This window comes from Lactuca saligna, chromosome 5, assembly GCF_052625555.1.
Source record: "Lactuca saligna cultivar CGN05327 chromosome 5, ASM5262555v1, whole genome shotgun sequence".
NCBI classification, from domain to species: domain Eukaryota; kingdom Viridiplantae; phylum Streptophyta; class Magnoliopsida; order Asterales; family Asteraceae; genus Lactuca; species Lactuca saligna.
In genome coordinates, this window is record NC_136421.1 from 199,969,284 (window position 1) to 199,990,380 (window position 21,097).

Consider the following 21,097-nt stretch of genomic DNA (forward strand, 5'->3'; position numbering starts at 1 on the left):
TAATTTTGTTGTTGGATGTTAAGTAAGAAGTTATCAACTCGTATAATGGAATTTTCACTCAATTTGATCCGCAATTTGCTCACAACAATAGAAGTTGTGCATCTTCTTCCTTAACAACAAAGAATTTCCATTGATACTCTATTAGCAAGTTTCCACCATTTGATGATAAAAATTTTACCATGAGGTTGAGCAAAAATCTCATGGTTTTTGAGACGGTGGATTACAATACATTCGAATTCGTCTATGATGGTTAGTATATTTTAATGAGTAAGATCTTAAAATAATATGTTCTGATAATATTTGTCATGTTTATGATGAATCCTTGGAGTGAATATGATAAGCATAAGGTAAACCTGATGTAAGAGAAAGGAATGTCATCTATAATTCCGTACCAAATGTTGTCCATCATGAAAGATCTAGTATGCTCAAGAGTTATATTAAAATGATATTGCTAAATACCATATGATCCTAAGGGTCATACTAACAACAACTTGATACAAATGATTATTTATTATAAATTGATTTTATTAAATATTCATAAACTCTTATAATAATTGGGAAAATATGTATTTCAAGGAAATATTTATTTTACAATGCAAGTAACAAACTATTTCATATGGTATGAATATAATATGTCATGTACATCTTTTTGAACCCAATAAACATTTTGTCTTTTAACAAAAAGGAAAATTTTATATCTTATAAACTTTGAGTTTATAAAATATAAACTCTTGACTCGTTTTTTCTTCGTGGAAACATGAGATGAAGAGAAAAGACATTTGCATTGGTATAATACAAAAGAATCAAACCTATAAATATGTGTTCATGACATAGGGGACAAAGTTGTCTAATGGTTAATAACTATTGGACAATAATTCCCTTATATATATATATATATATATATATATATATATATATATATATATATATATGTATATATATATAAGAGGCGAGTGCTCTCATTTTTCTTCATTCCACTCTCCTTGGCCGAGAGCTCTTTCTTCTTCCTCATCATCTCCCTAAAGTCTTGAACTTTGAGGATTTTTGTTTCTTGCATTCTATCTTTAAGTCATAATCTTGTTTTGGCATAAAAGCTTAAGAGTTGTAACTGGAATTACATTAAGTTGGCACATTGTTGGTGTCTCAATGGTTCATCCTCACTCCATCAACTTCCAAGCCTTCACTAGAGGACTCAAAGTGCTTCAAATTTTGTTACCACTTCTTTCTTCTATGGTTGTTTTTTAAATCTTTCCTTTATTTGCAAGATGACCCTTGGTTGGTGATAAAATGTTTATGTTATTTTATAAAACTCAAGTCTTCTGTTTGCCATTATTTCTATTTTTTGTAACTAGTTTTTTAAATAAAACCCAACATATCATACGTTTGAAAATTGTACCTCATCCAAAGATATGTTCAACACTTTAAAGGTAACTTATGATGGAACCAAATAGGTGATGGCTAATCTAGAGAATAGACTTTACTAAAGATATAAATACTTATTTGCTAATAAAATTAACCTTCTAAACTCATACATTCAATAGATTTAGTTTGTTGGGATTAATAAAATTAACTTTATGTTAGTATTAAAGATCATTGATTCACTTGATGAAGTTACAAACTATCACCGATGTTCTAAAAAGGTCAACCAATAAAGATGATAGGTCTATAGAGTAGGTTGAAATTCAGAGAAATTATATGTAAATTGTAGTAACCAAAATTTTTGTGTACTTATAATAACTAGATTTTCAAATTGTAACCCAAAAATGTAATGTAATGATTATATTAATAATATATGTGAATCAAGGGATTTTGTTATGCTAAAAATATGTAAATTTGGTTATTATAGTTTTATGTAACGCCTATGTGTGCACATAAATGGAATTAGTGTGCATAAGGCTCTTGTTTGCACTTAAATGGAATTAGTGCACACAAGGACCTTGTGTGTACTTTAATGGAATTGGTTCATAGAAGTCCCATGGTGTCCACTTTAATGGAATTAGTGCAAATAATACCTAAGTTATAAAAGATCTTATAACTCAAGATCTGGAACGAATAAGATATAACTCTATACACAAATTTTATGTCCTACATAAAAAGTATGTTTAGAAAAAGAAATAACACAAATGGCTTTACATTAAAGAAGACATGGTCAATTGGAATTAGCTAGTTCAAATCCTAAAAGTGAAAAACAAAGTAGGTGAACATCCATGTTCACGAGTAAAGAACTAAAAATCGGGAAGCATTTAGCCAAGAGTTGGTAAGAAGAAGTCGTGGAGCTTATTACCAACTAACTTCCTCCATTAAAACTTGCATGTGGATCACAATAATATGACTTCATTTGACACCGATAAACATGATGTATAAGGTAGATTAAGTGCTTGTCTCCTAAAAACATCTAGAACGTTTATGTGTGTAATTGTGTTGAGACTAGTGTGTTGAAGAGGTCAAACAATAATCAACGTAGAATAAAACAAAAGTTATCATGTAAGCTATGAATCGAAGGTAATACGTTATATGTAATCTTTCATTTGTATGGTTTCAATTCAAACGCAATTGATGCTATCAAGAACCCTAATTTTTAGGGTTTAGATATATGATGAAATTATTCATGGATAATCAGTCTTTGATCATGTATTAGCCCACCACAAAGTGTAAATAGTAATTAATTGATGATATTATATAAAATTAGAAATTATACAAGCGATTGATTCATCACAACAAAAGTACAAGTTGTTTAATTTGGTAATATTAAATTTTGAAGCTTGTTTATGCAATACATAGCATGTCACTAGTTTTATTAGCAAAATAGTTATGTGTTAATATGAGTTTGAAGTTAGTTTTAGTAGTAATGAACAACTTATTTGAAACATTCCATTAAAAGCCTGATTTGAGAGTATAAGAGGTTTATACTCCTAACCTGAACGTTGTGACAACACAAAAATTGGTGATACAACCTCCTGACTTGTTAAACTAATGATCAAGATATACAATTGATGTATTATATGTGAATATACCACTTCTTAGACATTAAATTAGTACTAAATGAATGGAATGATCAACTCTATAAGAATTGAAGTTGAAAGAGAAACGAAACAAGATAACCATCAAGGGACAAAAGTAGTTAGTCAACTGATATCACTTGTTTTGTATATATATTTGGTACGATATCTTACTATTTTGAGTTGTTTTTTTGATGTATTTAAAGATAAAGGGTACTTATATTGTTTGGAATTACTATTTTCCATATAAATATGTTGTTGGGAAAAAGAAGTTCAAAAGGGGGCTAAAAATTAGACTGGGTTGAAAGAAGTAGAAATAGTGCATCATAAAAGAGTATGTGATGAATCCAACTAAAGAACATACCATGTTGAGCTGATAAGATTCAAAAACTTTGAAGACTATCGATATACACGACGTGTCCATGTACCTTACATAATAAGTAATTGGTACATTCATAGAAAAAATCATGTCATCAAGAATAATAAATACTCATCATATATGGAGAAGAATCATTCAAAGATATCATCTCAAAATATCATCAAAAAATAAACCACAAATGGTCATATATAAAGATGTAATGCTTTATACGTCTAAATCCGAACCTAAGATATCTCAACTCCCACATCACCTTACATGTCCTTAGATATGGGGAATAATAAATGTAAAGTTACATATAACATACTCCACATAAATAAGCTCATCATGCTAGGAATACAGGCTATTACAGATGAACAATATAGATGTAACTAGCCTCCTGTATAATGAAAAATGCCTCATATCACCACAAGATATTCCATCACAACATGATCTAGGACCTGGATCATAATTGGTCAGTCAGTTGATCATTGTATCCTAACTGAATGAACATGCTGATGAAGAAAATAAAGTGCAAAGCATCAATGTTTTTCCTAGTTACAAGAAAAAGGCCATTTCAAAATCTATTTTGTGAATACATGTACACAACATACCTATAGTATAGACCTAACACACCCATACACACACACACACATATATATATATATATATATATATATATAACATCACAAAAGAGGAAAAGTATAGATCATCAAAGAATTAAAGTAAGATAGAGACATATATTCTTGGGTAAAAACACACCTCAAATGGCTTCCTTTTGTGATCTATTAACACCTTAAATTGTCACTTATGAACATATGAGCCACAATAATCAAATATAAGAGATATATAACCTTTACACATCATAACTTAAATATTATATTATAAAAATGTCAATACAACCGTGCGTGTCCATTGTACAATTTCATGCTTCATGTGCACATTTGTGCACTTATTGTATATAATTGCAGAAAGAAATCAATATTATCCCATCAAAATATATAAAAGTTTAATGTTGTTGATAGATGTACACTCATCTTTTTCATCTGCACACAGTGAGTGTATGGTCATGTGAAATGACATGTACAACTATACACAATGATTTGTGTACAATTTTTCCAAAAGTTTAAGGTTTATTTGCCTGATTTCAATCCCTATGTACCCTTCATTTAAGGAACAAACTTCAATGACTTAGGATTATTACATAGAGTTCAAATCATATTTTAAATAACGAATTACAATCTAATTAACATCATTAACATAAAAAAAATACCAAATTTAGTTGGAATGAAAAGTGTCGGTTTCGGTCAGCTTTTTACTAAAACCAAACCAAACAAGAGAAAGTCGGGTTTCTGGTTTTAAAACCAATATGTGTTTGGTTTATGCATGGGTTGTTTTTTCGATTTGGGTTTATAGGTTTTCAATTTTAAGCTGTGCGTTTTGTGAGGTCATGGTTTTATGATTTATTTGGGATTTTTAGGTTTCAAAACTACTAAAAGTATGTTGTTATAAATGTACCATACCCAATTTAAATATACTAAAATAATTAATCAAGTGTAAGAATCATAGGAGTACTAATATAACTTGAATTTTGTTTTAGAACATAACAAAAATCAAACATAGTGACATAGTTAATATTTCTTAAACATTATATATATATGTATATGTATATGCATATGTATATGTATTTGTATATGTATATGTATATGTATATGTATATGTATATGTATATGTATATGTATATGTATATGTATATGAATATGTATATGTGTTTGTGTGTGTATGTGTGTGTGTGTGTGTGTATATATATATATATATATATATATATATATATATATATATATATTATTTAAAATATGTATATAATATATACGATGGGTTGGTTTTTGGTATGTTTATTTTCCCATGGGTTGGTTAGGTTTTACTAGGTGTGTTTATAATACAAACCCGAAACAAACCTGTAATGACTCAAATTTAGCATACTATCGGATGGAATTATCAGAGTTTTATCTATAACGTGGAATTCTATAAAAATTAAAACACTTTAAATCCCAGGTTTAATCACGAGTTTACAATCTATCTATTAAATAAGTAACTAGGAATATACAGAGAAATAAATCTATTCCAAATCTAGGTCCTTGTGCTCTAGTCTTATCTCGTACCACGGCTGCTACCTGAACCTACAAAACATGAAACATATATACTACATCAGACCATAGGTCTAGTGAGTTATATTATAATCTGTTTTCATGTTTCATTTACTCTTTCTTTCTTTTCTCTTCTTTCTCTTACTCTGCAATCTAACCTCTTTCTGTCAGATCATACACTACTATTCTTTCTTATCTCATCACATCCATATCTTCTACTCTTTTCTCTTCACTTCTTCTCATTTCTCATCTTATCTACTATGTTCTCTTTGTCATCTCATCTATCTCTTTTCATGCCTTAGCATTTTGTTCTTTAATTCATATTTTTTATCTTCTACTTTTCTTCTCTAATAGCATACACTAATATTCTTCTTATTCATCTACATGTTCTATCTTTCATAGTCTCTTCTTAAGCTCATCTCATACGTTACATATACTTTATCTCTGCATTTACCTCTATCTCTTCTCTACTATTCTCTTCATTTTTCAGTCTCTCTCTATACTCTATTCCATCTCATCTTTACCTACTCTTCTCGATGCTCTATGCATGATCTTCTCTATATCTTAATCCATTCTTTTTATATCTCTAACTCTTAGCATGCCTTCTCATACTCATCTTGCTTCATCTCATACTTCTCATCCTGATCCCTCACGAACCCCTTTCTCTTAATCTCTCATATCTTTATATGTAAGTTCTTAAAAAGAACTCTCTTCTCATGTTCTTCTAGAGGAACCTATCTCTACTTTCTCTAACTATGCATAGTATTTATTCCCACAAGAACCATCTATCTACATCCCAAAATGGATAAGCATCTATCTGCATCCCAAAAGGGATCATCATCTCTTTCCCCGTAGGGACATAATCTTATTTTTTAATGAATCATGCTCATTATTCTCAATGGAATATATTCCTAAAAGGAATCTCTATCTCATTCATGATAGAATCATCTTTCTAAGCATCTCTAGTTCTATTATGTGACTCATCACATAACATTTGTCCCATGGATATTTTATCTCTTTATCTCATCAAGAAATCTTCTAGTACACATATAGTACTTAACTCATTAAGTACTTATCTAATTCTTCTTCTCATACATATTAGCTATTCTACACAATAACATATACCTCTATATGATTATAATACATATAATCATATTCTATCTCTTTCTATCCTATCTTAGGTATTTAACAAAAACTTTTCCCATCCAACCATACCTTTCCTATGTATACTTACATGCTCTTACATGTATAACCACGATTTATCTTCATCTAATCACTTGAGGGTATTCATTTAATATTGCATGATCCAACATACATACCTATGTGTGTGTGTGTATATATATATATATATATATATATATATATATATATAATCTAAAGAAAGTATGTGTTATATAACTCACCTTGTTATTTAGTAAATACTAACTAATCCTTTTTCTTCAATACTTCCATTGATGCATCTTCTTTGCTTTTATCCTATTCATACATATACAAGTTTTTTAATACTTATCTTAGTCTATTAAGAGCTTAGTGACTCTTATGGTCAAAATGACCACGTAATGGATCATAATTTTATCGTCTCAATTTATATCTATTAATCTATTCCAACCAATATATTAAGCATTCCATACTACTTAATTCATTATAATCTAATCTAATACATCAATCATTAACCACTAGTTAAGGTTTCAAAACCTAACTCTCATATACATACATACATACATACATACATATAATATATATATATATATATATATATATATATATATATACATACATATATATATATATATATATATATATATATATATATATATATATATATATATATAAATACATACATATATATATATATATATATATATATATATATATATATATATATATATATATATATATATCACCTTAGAAATCACATATAGAGCTTGTTTCAAAACTCTTAAACACTTTTAATGACATTAATAACTAGATTCTTAAGAGTAATCCTTCATATCTTACTCGAACCCATAAATCACCATTAATTAAATCCTTACGAGCTTAAAAATGGAGAAAATGATTACCTTAGGAGCTTTCCATGTCTAATCCAAGCCACAAGCACCCTTGATCGCTTCTTGATTCTTCTCTAACCTCAACATCGCCAAGAGGATAGCTATAAAGGGTTTAAGGGGGCGTTATGAAGAGAATGATGGATTAACAACCTTTACATCTATTACGCCACCACATGGTGGTAAGTCTCTCACCGCGCCATGGTGAATATAATGAACTCACGGTCGGCCTCTAACCAAGTTATGGTGACTTTCTACAATAACATCCTACTTTAGCCACTTTATTTTGGCATCCATATACCAAACCACAAGGAAATGTACATTGTCGTCTACTTAGATGAATATCTTGTCAGAATCTCCTCTTTATTTCGTCTTGTCGTGGTAACACCTTCACCATGCTGCGGTAATTGCTTGATGTAAAATATAACATTAGATGTAAATCAAACAATGTATTATATCTCCATATTAGCGCTCAACATAAAATCTAATACGAGATGTAAATCGAACAATGTATTAACTTACAAAATCCATATGGAAAAGCAATCCACAAATTCTAAAGTTAGATGACCATAATTTGGAAGAAATAACTATCTTAAGAGTTCATCCTTAGTGATTAAGTTTATTGACTCCTTAAGATGTTGAAATCATCTCCTATTTTATGTTTTAAAATTTGCCTTCATACATTCTCTCTAGCCACCCCCCCCCCCCCCCCCCACACACACACAACTGTGAGACACAGATTAAAGATTATTGGTTAAGCTTATAACTATGGACATTAGACAAAATAGGTCCTTATACATTTTAGTTTCCAAAATTGTGTCCCCAAATAATTCCTAAGGACTAGCGAATCCTAAGTCTTCTATAAAAAGACCTAAAATGTTAATTTCTTAACATTTTTGGACCCAAACCTATTTAAGTCAAGTTTAAAATTAATTTTTGAATTTGGCAGCTTGGGTGCCTTAATCTTCAACTTTTTCATTTATCCAAAATTAAATTTAAAACTTTTAAATATATTATTTTATTTGACTTGAAAAATAAATTTCATTATTTAATTCAATTAAAAAAATTCATAAAATACCATTAAAAGATTAAAAAAATATATAGCCCTTAAATATGAGTGTTACACAAATCTTTGCATCAATACTTCACCTATAAATTTGTGCTTATTGAAGCTCAAGAAGAAGAAACATAAATTTAACCTAGGGTTTTAGAATCATTTATTCATTTAGATGATGGATGATTATGACACATATGAAGTAAAGAGATATCAGATTACATATTGGTAACCCACTCAATTAATGAAATAACGAATAGGTTAAAGTTAAGTTTATTTTGAAAATCAAAATATGTGTAAAATGAAAAAAAAAATTTAAGGGGTATTTGAATTTTTATCATTTGTTATTCAACCACTCTTGATAATTCGATAAACATACCTAATGCTAGAATTATGAAATCGGATATTAAAAGCGAAAAAAAATCTTTATAACTTATATATATATATATATATATATATATATATATATATATATATATATATATATATATATATATATATATTGTAACAACGTAATTTTCAAAACAAACTTTTCATTTTTTATCACAACCATTTTCACATAAAGTATTTCCAAAATCATCCAACAATAATTATCAAAACATATCGTATCCCAAGATAACAAAAAATCAAATCCTTTCTCTAGTATGTACGAATCACGTCGGCGCCTTCCCACGGTCCTCGCTAGTACCTGAAACACATAACACAACAACTGTAAGCATAAATGCTTAGTGAGTTCCCTAATATACCACTTACACACATACGCCCTTGCAGGCCATGACCTTCTGGTCCATGTGTCTCATGGGACTTCCGTCCCAACCCGGTAAACCTTCTGGTCCTTCCCGTGTTGACCTTCCGGTCCATAACTCCCTGACTTTCCGGTCTACATCATAATGCCTTCCGGCCCATAACATAATGCCTTCCGACCCATATCAAGCATAGCATACATAACACATACAAAACGGGTAACTAATCACACACAATGTATATATATTATAGCATATTAGACCTTCCGGTCACACATAGGTACCCTTCCAGGTACAATAGGATATCTCGGTAAATCACCGACTCGGTAGAAATACAATCTAGCCTCCCCCTAAACACATAAAGTAATATTCTCATAAATATAACTCTCTGAACTAGACACTACTTTCTCTAAGCTCCCTCAGAAGGGTAAAAGACCATTTTACCCATCCTTTGGCTCAAAGGCCCTCGTTGTTGACCACACCTTCAAAGTCAACGATCAAACTTTGACCCGACTCGGCGAGTGCACTTGGGCAACTCGGCGAGTCCACCTGTGTCCACTTAACTCTTTAGTCCCATTTAACACGTCGAGTCCCTCCCTTTACTCGACGAGTCCCCAGGTAAGAATCGCGGGGCTACCCCGACTCAACTCGACGAGTCTCAAGAACAACTCGGTGAGTACATGCCATTCACAAACTCTATTGACCTCCTCAGGTCAGATCTGTTCCTCAAATCCATAGATCTATCCTTCCCAAGCATAATAAACACGTAAAGTCCAGACCTTGACACTCATATATCATCTAGATGGTAACACTTGGAGATTTTAGCCCAAAAATGGCATCCTAAGCTCATAACTCCCAAGATAACTCATAAAGCTCCAAGTGTTAAGGTCTCTGGACCTCTTTGGGTCCAGATCCAAATCATAAACTCGATAAGGGACCAATTCCTCCACATAAACATCCTTAAAGGTTGTTAGAAAACCCTAACTCTAGGTATCAATACCAAAACTGAAGAAGATCCGAATAAATACCTCAAGTTGAAGTCTCTGAACTCTGAAACCACTAGAACCACACCTCCTTCAGTCTCCTCTTGCTCTTGATCTCCTTCTTCTTGCTAAACCAAGGATAGAAAGGTCAAATATGGCTTCTCCTTCATCCCAAACGATCTATCTCACTTAGGGTGCACTCAAGGGACTGATAGCCGCAATGGAATGCTAAGAGTGCCCTTAAATACCAACCCCGGAGGATTATGGTTTCATTAAACAACGTGGACTCGCCGAGTCCACTCATGCACTCGTCGAGTCCAAAGCGAACCTGGATGATCAACCGCGATCCTACTCAGCGAGTCTAAGCATCAACTCGTCGATTTCCTTCAATAATTCCCAAAATAAATAATAGAATAATATACCTGGGATTCCGGATGTTTTATATATATATATATATATATATATATATATATATATATATATATATATATATATATATATATATATATATATATATATGGTTAGGTTCATGTGAGACGTATTTTTTATTTTTTTTATTTTTTTTAATTTTTTTAGTTAATTCAAGTTCCGAAATTAATATTTAAATAAAGAATTTTTAGATTTTTCCATTTAATTTGCATTTTAAAATTATTTTTTAGAATATGTAGAGTGTAATATTCTATCAGAACATTTCACGTATTTTTCAAAAAAAACGGGATTTTTTTTATTTTTTTTAATTAATTCAAGATCCGAAAATAATATTTAAAAAAAGAATTTTTAGATTTTTCCATTTATTTTGCATTTTAAAACTATTTTTTAGAATATGTACAGTGTAATATATTCTATTAGAATATTTCACGTATTAAAAAAAAACAAGTTTTTTATTATATTTTATTTAGTTAATTCAAGTTCCGAAAATTGTATTTAAAAAAAGAATTTTTAGATTTTTCCATTTATTTTGCATTTTAAAATTATTTTTTAGATTATTTCATGTATTTAAAAAAAAGGGGATTTTTTTATTTATTTATTTTTATTTTTTTAGTTAATTCAAGTTCCGAAAATAATATTTAAACAAAGATTTTTTTGGATTTTTCCATGTATTTTTGCATTTTAAAATTATTTTTAGATTTAATCCGACGTTCTCACAAAATTAGAATGATCTCAAATTAAACTGAACCTCTATATATATATATATATATATATATATATATATATATATATATATATATATATATATATATATATATATATATATATATATATATATATATATATATATATATATATATATATATATATATATATATATATATATATATATATATATATATCAAGTTTGCATTATGAGTAAAAACTAAATTCCACAAGGATTATAATAATTTATATATTATAAAATGTAAACTTCTTTATACTAATACAACCAAACCGAGATATTAAAAAAAAAAATGCCCCACATTGTTTTAATCGTTTGCTAGATTATTCCAATACCTTATATGTGTATTTTACTCATCATACGTCAATTGATATAATTATATCAATTAAAACTAAGATCATTTTTAAATGTAAAGCGACGATGGTTCTCAATTAAAGTGCAAGCTTCAGAAACCTTATACTCTTCATTTTTAAACTTCATTAGTAAGTTATTTTAACAACAAACAAGTTTATGAGAATTTTAGATCTTAGAATCCGTTTATAATTTTTTTCAAAACCAAGACCATCCAAATTGGTAAAATGCAACGTTTAAACCATATTTATGCTAAAATAAAATAAGAAAAATTGATGATTTTTTTTTTAAATGTTCTTATATATATATATATATATATATATATATATATATATATATATATATATATATATATATATATATATATATATATATATATATATATATATATATATATATAGGAGTAGGATGAAATAAGAACACCTAAAAGGTTGAGAACGCGAAAACAGATCTAGACCATCTAATTTTTAAGATATGTAGCTATTATTAATTGTTAATTTTCTAATTATTAATACATTTAAATTTTAATTTTTAAATTAAAGAAACTTATAAAGGCTATTAAAGTAACTAAGCATTACCCTAATTTTGTAAACTCCTATAATTACTCTTTGCCTCTCTTGACCTAATCACCGTGTGTAAATCGATAGTCTTCTTCCCCGATTGCCCATGATAAATGAACGCAGACTCAAAACTACTCGTGAAACACAACATGAGTTTTGAATCCAAAATGCAATTAGCTCCGAGCAGACCTTCGTTCCGAGCACACAGTTACGAATGTTAGGCGATCAACATCTCATTCCGATTTTGAGCCGACAAGAACCCTATTCCGAGTACAATTGAACATCCCAACATTGAATAGTCAGTTCCAAATCTGATCTTAACTTTGATGTTCGTGGGAAAAACAAGTTTGAGCCCAGATTATCAAGCTCCGATCGTTCGCAGGTGAAATAGTTTTCAGTCCCAATTTCATTTGTTTTGAACATCATACCCCCGATTGCGAATCTATGTTAATACCTGAATCCAAGCTTTCTAAACATAGGCTCGATTCCGATTGCAAATATGAGTTACGATTCTGAGACCTCGTTTCTGATTACATTCACAGGTGAGACATTGGAACCAAAAAGTCCACAAATCCAATTTTAACTTTTTAATTGACCATCCCGATTCCAATTCAGTCGACAATATACTCCATAAAGTCAGTCGAAGAGAAGAAGAAAAAAGAATGGAAGCAGCGGGATATGGGGTCTGCCATTGGTTTCCGGTGACAAAGCCCCGATATTGGGTTGTTTGGTGATCGAGAAGGGTAGCAACGATTCAAAAATATGTTAAGGATCCTTTTTTTTTCTTGTTTGATTTGGAAGAACACGATAGGCTTAAGTGGGTCTTTGAAGGCTCAAGTGGTAGCCCTTAGAATTGATGGAAGAGATAGCCACACAAAGTTGTAATCAGATTCAAGGTAAAAGGTTGTGCACATAAGTTGTTTGATGAAATGCGTGAGAGGGGTATTCATTTATGAATAGTAGGGTATTCATTTGTTAATAACAATGTATTCATTTGTAAATTGCAGTGTAATCATGTGTGAATGGGTATATTTTATTTATGATTAGAGGTATTGTTTTATTCATTTGTGTATACCAGGGTATTCATTTGTTAATAACAATGTATTCATTTGTAAATAACAATGTAATCATGTGTGAATAAGTGTACTTATTTATGATTAAATGTATTCTTTTATGAAGAAATGATAATTTTTACACCTCTTTTATTTTCAGTTGATTAAAAAAAAGGAAGTGGATTACTTGTAAATTGATATATATTCATTTGTAATTGCAGTAATATTAGTTTTTTTGAAAAAAAAAATTCGTTTATGAATACAAATATATTTAGTTGGGGTTGGATTTTTATTAATTTTTTTGAAAAAAAAAACGTGAAATATGAGAAAAAAAATTTAAAAAAAAAATTAAATTTTTTTAGTTTTAATTTAATTTGTTTTTTTGATAAAAATGTTTTTTTTGTAAATATTTCATTAATAAGAAAAATAAAAAATCAAATATCTCCTTTTTTGGTAATTGATCATAAATTTAAGGGAATTTGATTGATTTTATTTTATTTTAATTTAATTAAAATATGTAATTACTTATATGCTCTTATATATTGATTGGTCCAGAACTGTTCTCGCATTCACAACCTTTTAGGTGTTCTCATTTGATCCTTTCCCTATTCTCTCTCTCTCTCTCTCCCCCTCTCTCTCTCTCTCTCTATATATATATATATATATATATATATATATATATATATATATATATATATATATATATATATATATATATATATATATATATATATATATATATATGAACGTTTTTAAAAAACAAATTCTCAAATCTTTTGTTTTTAGTATAAATATTTTTTAGATATGTGAATTAGAAGTTCTTAAGTTTTCGCAAACATTTATATATATATATATATATATATATATATATATATATATATATATATATATATATATATATATATATATATATATATATATATATATATATATATATATATATATATATATATATACTCTTCATTTTACACTTTATGAAATATATGTTTTGAATTAGTTAAACAAGAGCAACTCATAAAAATGTCACATTCAATTAACAAGTCTACCATATTTTATTTTGATACTTACAATAACAACGGACGGTTACGACAGTATCAACCACTATAATGTTCCGATCAGCTTAAATATCGCTAAATGGGTAGGTTTACAAGTTTAGTAAATTGTTTACTTCTTTCTTCTTTTCTCATTCTTTGTTGGTGATTTGTTATCATCAATATTATTTAAGTTTAATGTGATTACTTTGGTGACCAAAATTGATCTTGATAAATATTAAACAAGTAAGGAAGGTGTGGAGTACACACTTGTTTAAGTTTGATCAAGTTTTCAAAGTACACTGTCATTTAGGGGCGAAGCCCCAAAACGAATGGGGGTTCGGGGACAGCACCCCTGGGAGCGGGGTCCAAGGGGCGGCACCCCCTAGCGGGGTCCATGGGGCAGAGCGCTTGGCTGGGGTCGAGCATTCTAAACTTCCGTTTTATTTCGGTGTTTTTATAGTTTATGACAATTTGAAACTATCATATGACCGTTTTCCGACGAAGATCATAAATTCTGTTTTGGTCTTATTTTTCTGGTACAGATGAAACTATCATCAAAACATTCTAAATTCTTGTCTCTCTGAGTCTTATCCGTAAAGAATATTGGGAGTACCACCTAAATGCTTTAATCTGGAAGTGTTTTACACAATTCTCAGAATTCCAAGCCTTACTATACCCCAATATCTAACATTCTTGACAAGCATATATATATATATATATATATATATATATATATATATATATATATATGTATATATATATATATATATATATATATATATATATATATATATATATATATATATATATATATATATATATATATATATATAAGAACTTCAAATAGACATGTCCAATGAACACCACTAATAAATAAAATAGAATTTTGCAAAAGAAATGTATCAAAAAGACAAGGAAATCATTCACAACTTCAACAACCCTTTTATTATACGAAAAAGTTAGTTTTCACGTACATACAAAAGAAAACTCACTACAAGTTTTCTCACTCTTTGTACAAACCACTTCATTATAAAACTCTGCTTATTCTACACTAAAGAACTTCAAAGAACAAAAAGGGTAACCTAACAGATTCTGAGTCATAAGAACCTTATTAGAGACTGAAACCCTAACTGATCTGTGAATTCAACTAGAGAGAAAGAGTTGTATGTGTGTGTGATATTTGCGTAATATGACACAAATAATATATATATATATATATATATATATATATATATATATATATATATATATATATATATATATATATATATATATATATATATATATATATATATATATATAAGGATGGATCTAGTAATGTGCCAACGATGACACCGGCAACACCTAATATGAATCGACAACACCTATTACGGACAAAGTTGGGTCATGGAACCAAGTAAACACCACCCATATTTAAGATGGGTTATATGCACAAGTTTATCGTATCAGCAAAAATAAAGAAACTAGGTGCAGTCCATAGCGAAAAAAATAACAAAATTTACAATGCATTAGTAGCAATATAACATACCTAATACCTTAACAACCTCAATCTTTTACCAACTTTACACGTAAAGCCCATAAAGCATTCATTGATATGTTTGAATATAATAGCATGATAATTCAAGGCCCCCTCTCAAACTAATCATTGGATAACACAATTTAACTTTATTTTTGAAAAGGATCAACAACATTCATTTTTCTACAAAGATAATTGTTTTGAGACAAAACAAGAGCTTTTGTAAAAATATCAGTAATATTTTCCTCAGACTCAATCTTGACAAGATTAACAATGCCTTCAGATATTTTTCCCTAATAAATTGAGTGTCAACATCAAAATGTTTTATTTTTTCATCAGATATTGTACTTAGAACCAACTTTATCATAGGCTCATTATCACAAAAAGCAAGAATCGAAATTAAGTCCTTAACGTTCATATCAAACAAGATTTTTAAAATCCAAATGAGTTTACAGGAAATTTAACAAAAAGCATGATACTTAGACCCAGTAGAAGAGTGACGCACTGTTTGATAGTTGCTGACTGGAAAATGGTTGTATAAGTACAAATCCTAACTGAGTAAGAAATCATGTTGTTTGATTGTACATCTGAGTAAATGTGCTAACTGATGAAAAATGACCATTTTACCCTCATGACCGTTAGTGGTTACCATTCTATTTTGTATTATATTGTATTTTATATGTTTTTAACACATAATTTGTCAAAATTATAGTTTAACATATAATTTGTCAATCTTGTATAATGTGAAAATTAAAACCTTTTAGTTTAAACCCATCTTAGCAACATGAACTCAAAATGTATGTGTAGCTCCACCTATAATCCCCATCCAAAGTCCCTGCACCAGAGAAAGGAATTATACTAAAGAGATTTTTTCCAACCAAATCTAGTTGTACTTGGTTGGTTGAAAAAACAGATATATGATATACATACAACCAAATCTATTCATATAGCTCAAGAGTTCTAAATTAAATTAAATAAAATTAAAAACAAACGAAAAAAGAAGCAGAAAGTAGGGAAGCCGTAAAAGTAGGGATTTATCTCTATCTTTTCCAACATTACTTCAACTAAGGGCTAAAAAGGTACAAACACTTGGTTTTTAAGTGGATAGATAAAATTAACGAGTAGAAATATCAATAGCCATTGATAATTGATGGAATTTTATGAGGATCAAAATAAACACTAAAATTTCTTCCAATTTGCAAATTGAAGGTACTTGTAGGATCTCTAAAAAATACTAGGAAAAATGATTTGAAGGTACTTGTAGGATTTCTAAAAAACATCAAAATTGCACCCAATTTGCAAATTGACCACAACAACTAACATCAACATAACAGAAAACAAAAAACATCTACAGAAGACAAAAAATATGAAATTCAAACAGCAAAAATATGATCTAATCGGTCTTAAGGAACTATAAATTAACAACAAATAATAACACAACAAGAACACAACAACCAATAACAAAAATCGGCTATATAACAGCGAAAATCGGAACACCAAATAGGAAAAGAACAACAAAAAAGAAAATAGAACAACAAAAAATAACACAACAATAAACAGGAACATAGCTGATGAGATTAGGAGCACAAAAATCGGAACTTTAAACTAAAAAAAAAGAACAACAAAAATAGAAACTTTAAACAGGAAAAGAGGTTACCTGATGAGAAGATGAACACAAAAATCGGACCTTTAAATCGACGATTCTAGTTGTTCAAATCAAAACACAAAAATCAAAACCTTAAATCGAGGATCTTGCTATTCTATGAAGAAGAATAATGCACTGAAAGATGAGAAAAACCAAAGGGATGGAGTCGTTGATATGCAAGGGTAAAATTGGAAACGTAGAAACCCTTTCTCGCTCAACTAATTTATTTTCTTCTAACCCACTCAGATCTAAGTCAGACAGCCCAAATAAATCTATCAAACACCTAACCGAGTTAGCCAAAAACGTTTGACTCGACTCGGTTAGACACAAATCAAATAGGGCCTGAGAAATAGATTGGTGTTTTTTACTTTTCCAAGAGATAAGCGAATCACCAAGAAAAATAGCAAAAATTGTCATAGACCTCCTAGAAGTTGGGCGTTTAGCCCAATCAGCATATACATAACTTTTAAGAAAAAAAAACCTTTCAATTTTTTTTCACATTAATACATTTTCTAGGATTAGACGTTAAATATCTCAAAATTATCATAACAATTAAATGATATTTTCTAGGGTAATGCATATATTGACTTTATACATGAACAACATATGATATATCTTGTCTAGTTATAGTTAAATAAATCAACTTCCCAAATAGTTTTTGAAATTCAGTAATATATGCAACAAAGAATCAAAATTTTCAACACCTTCACTTATAATGACCACATTAGGATCTAACACCCTATCCCGAAATTCATTAACGAGAGAAAAAAATGGATGAAAATGAGAAGAAAATGAGAAGAAAATTAAAGAAATTGGTGTTACCGAGTTTATTAAAGGAATGAAGTGGAAGGAAATGGAAACACTACTTTCCCTCCTAACTTTCCTTCCGATTTGGAAGGATTTGGAGAGAAAAAACAAAATGATTAATTTTCCTTCCAATTCTCTCATACTCAGGAACACAAATAAAATTTTATTTTCCTTTCCTTTCTCTTCTTTTCTATCGTTACTTTCTTTTCTTTGTTTAAACTTAGGAACTAGGCGGTGTTTAAATAGGTTTAGATCCAAGCATATCAAATTCATGATGTAGTTCAAGACAATACTTTCTCTGAGTTAAACAAATCGCATTTTCAACATCAATAACTTCAATGACTAGAAAAAACTTTAGTTTACCCAAATCATTAATCAAGAAATTTGATTAAAAATGTTTTTACTTCATCAATTTCTTGCTAATCATTATCTTTTTGAATTATACCATCCACGTAAACAAGTAAAATAACCATAATATCATAAATCAATCTAAAAAAACAAGGAGAAATCATTTGCACTTTGTACAAAACCACATTCAAGAAGAGAAGAGGATATTTTTTCATTCTACTTTCATGGAGCATCTTTTAAACCATATAGAGATTTCAACAACTTAAAGACCATATTATCTCCTTTAGTGTGATAACCAAGAGGTAAACTCATGTAAACAGTTTCATCATGTTCACCATAAAGAAAAACATTATTTATATCAAGCTAAAATAACTTCCAGTTAGAATTAATAGCCAAGGTTATGATAGTTCTGATAATTACCATTTTTGGCTATAGGAGAAAAAGTTTCCTCAGAGTCTATTTATTCTCTTTGATTATATCCTTTTGCTACTAGTTTAGTTTTATACATTTATATTTCACTATTAGACTTGTATTTAATTTTAAATATCCATTTACATTCAATAGGTTTCCTATTACGAGGTAAGTTATTATTTCCCATGTCTAATTGTTATAAAGAGCCTCCATTTACTCATTCATTGCTTTAACCCAATTTGGGCCCAAAGGAGCCTGATGATAAGATTTAGGTTCAATAGTAGAACAAAATTTTCTAGGAGTTAAAAAAGAATAATTCATAAACCTTCCAATTCCATATTTGTAGTTTCCTTCAATAATATAACCATCATTTTTTTGTAAGTTTAGACTCACGACTAGATTTCCTAGGCCGTAAAGAATGTCGTTTTGGAGAATTATGAAAACCATGACTATTTTCCTCAGAAAAAATAAGAGGTTCACATATAGCAAAATCATGTTGCAGATTTTCTGCCCTACCACCTAAACAAATGGGTTTCAAGCCTTAGGAAATATCAAATCAGCACAGGGGAAACAATAAAATATTATGATCTAAAGACTCGAAACATGCAGATCAACCTCAACAAATCTATGCAACTTACAAAATACAAAAGAACCAATCATTCCTTTAATTTCTTGGTGGTTTTCTTCTTTTGTTTAGCTAGTTGATTGAACTAAATAACCTAATGTAGAGTTCCTCTCTTCTGATCTCACTCAAGATACAAAAACTTTGCAGATTTGAACAATTCTCGAACACCAACAACTAACATATTTGATCAAATGAATCAGTGGCGAACCACGACGTGGTAAATGGATAACTATGATGTGGGAACTATACTTAAAAAATTGTAAGGTTTTTAGGGTTCCGAACTTTGGTGACTGAATGGTATTTTTCTCATGTACTAAAATTGGCTTTTGACCTCTCTTTATATAGGTGGGTGATTTGAATCCCGAAAGATAATTACAAAATATATTTTTGTAATTATCTAGAAGTTTCAAATCATTATGGAATATACCATATTCCTTTATTTTCTAATTAATTAATTAATTAACAAAACAAGTCCTTAATATAAATATTTTTTCTGTTCTGCTTTATTTTACTCGTGCATGTAATCCCAAAGGACATTGTTATTTATAGTAATATTATCGGTTTTGTTATGCCTATGGTTACCAATCTCCATCATAAACCACCTAGAGGAAGAGACTCAGTTACACCAAATTGAATGTTACCATCCTGACCTTGTCCAGATGTAGTAAAAGGATGGTTTGCATCATTACTACCATCTTGATTGATGTTATTTGGTTCTCTCAATGTTTCATCAGTATTATACACAAATAACTCATCATCAGAAAAAGGATCCCAAGGTTCAATGTTATCATATGAAGAAAGACTTAAAGAACTTGCATCATCACCACACGGAGAGGACAATTTGAATGGATAAACAAATTCATAAAACTTTACATCCCTGGAAAAGAAAACAACCCTATTATCAAGACTAAATAGTTTATAACCTCTCTTTTTAGAAGAACAATTAATCAAAACACATTTATGATCTTTCGAGAAACTTATCAGAAACATTAAGTTTAGTTTCAAACATAAACAACTAAATACTCTAATATTATTAAAAACGGGAGATTTATTATAAACTTTTTCAAAAGGACTCTTTTTATTTAAAATAGAAAGAGGAAGTCTATAGATCAGAAACACAACAGTGAGAACAACCTTACCATAAAATATTTTTGGTAAACCAGATTGAAACAAAAAAGATATAGACACATTTAAAAGATGCATGTATTTTCTCTCAAAAACACCATTTTTATGGAGTATAAACATAGGTGGTTTGATGTTCCTTTATTA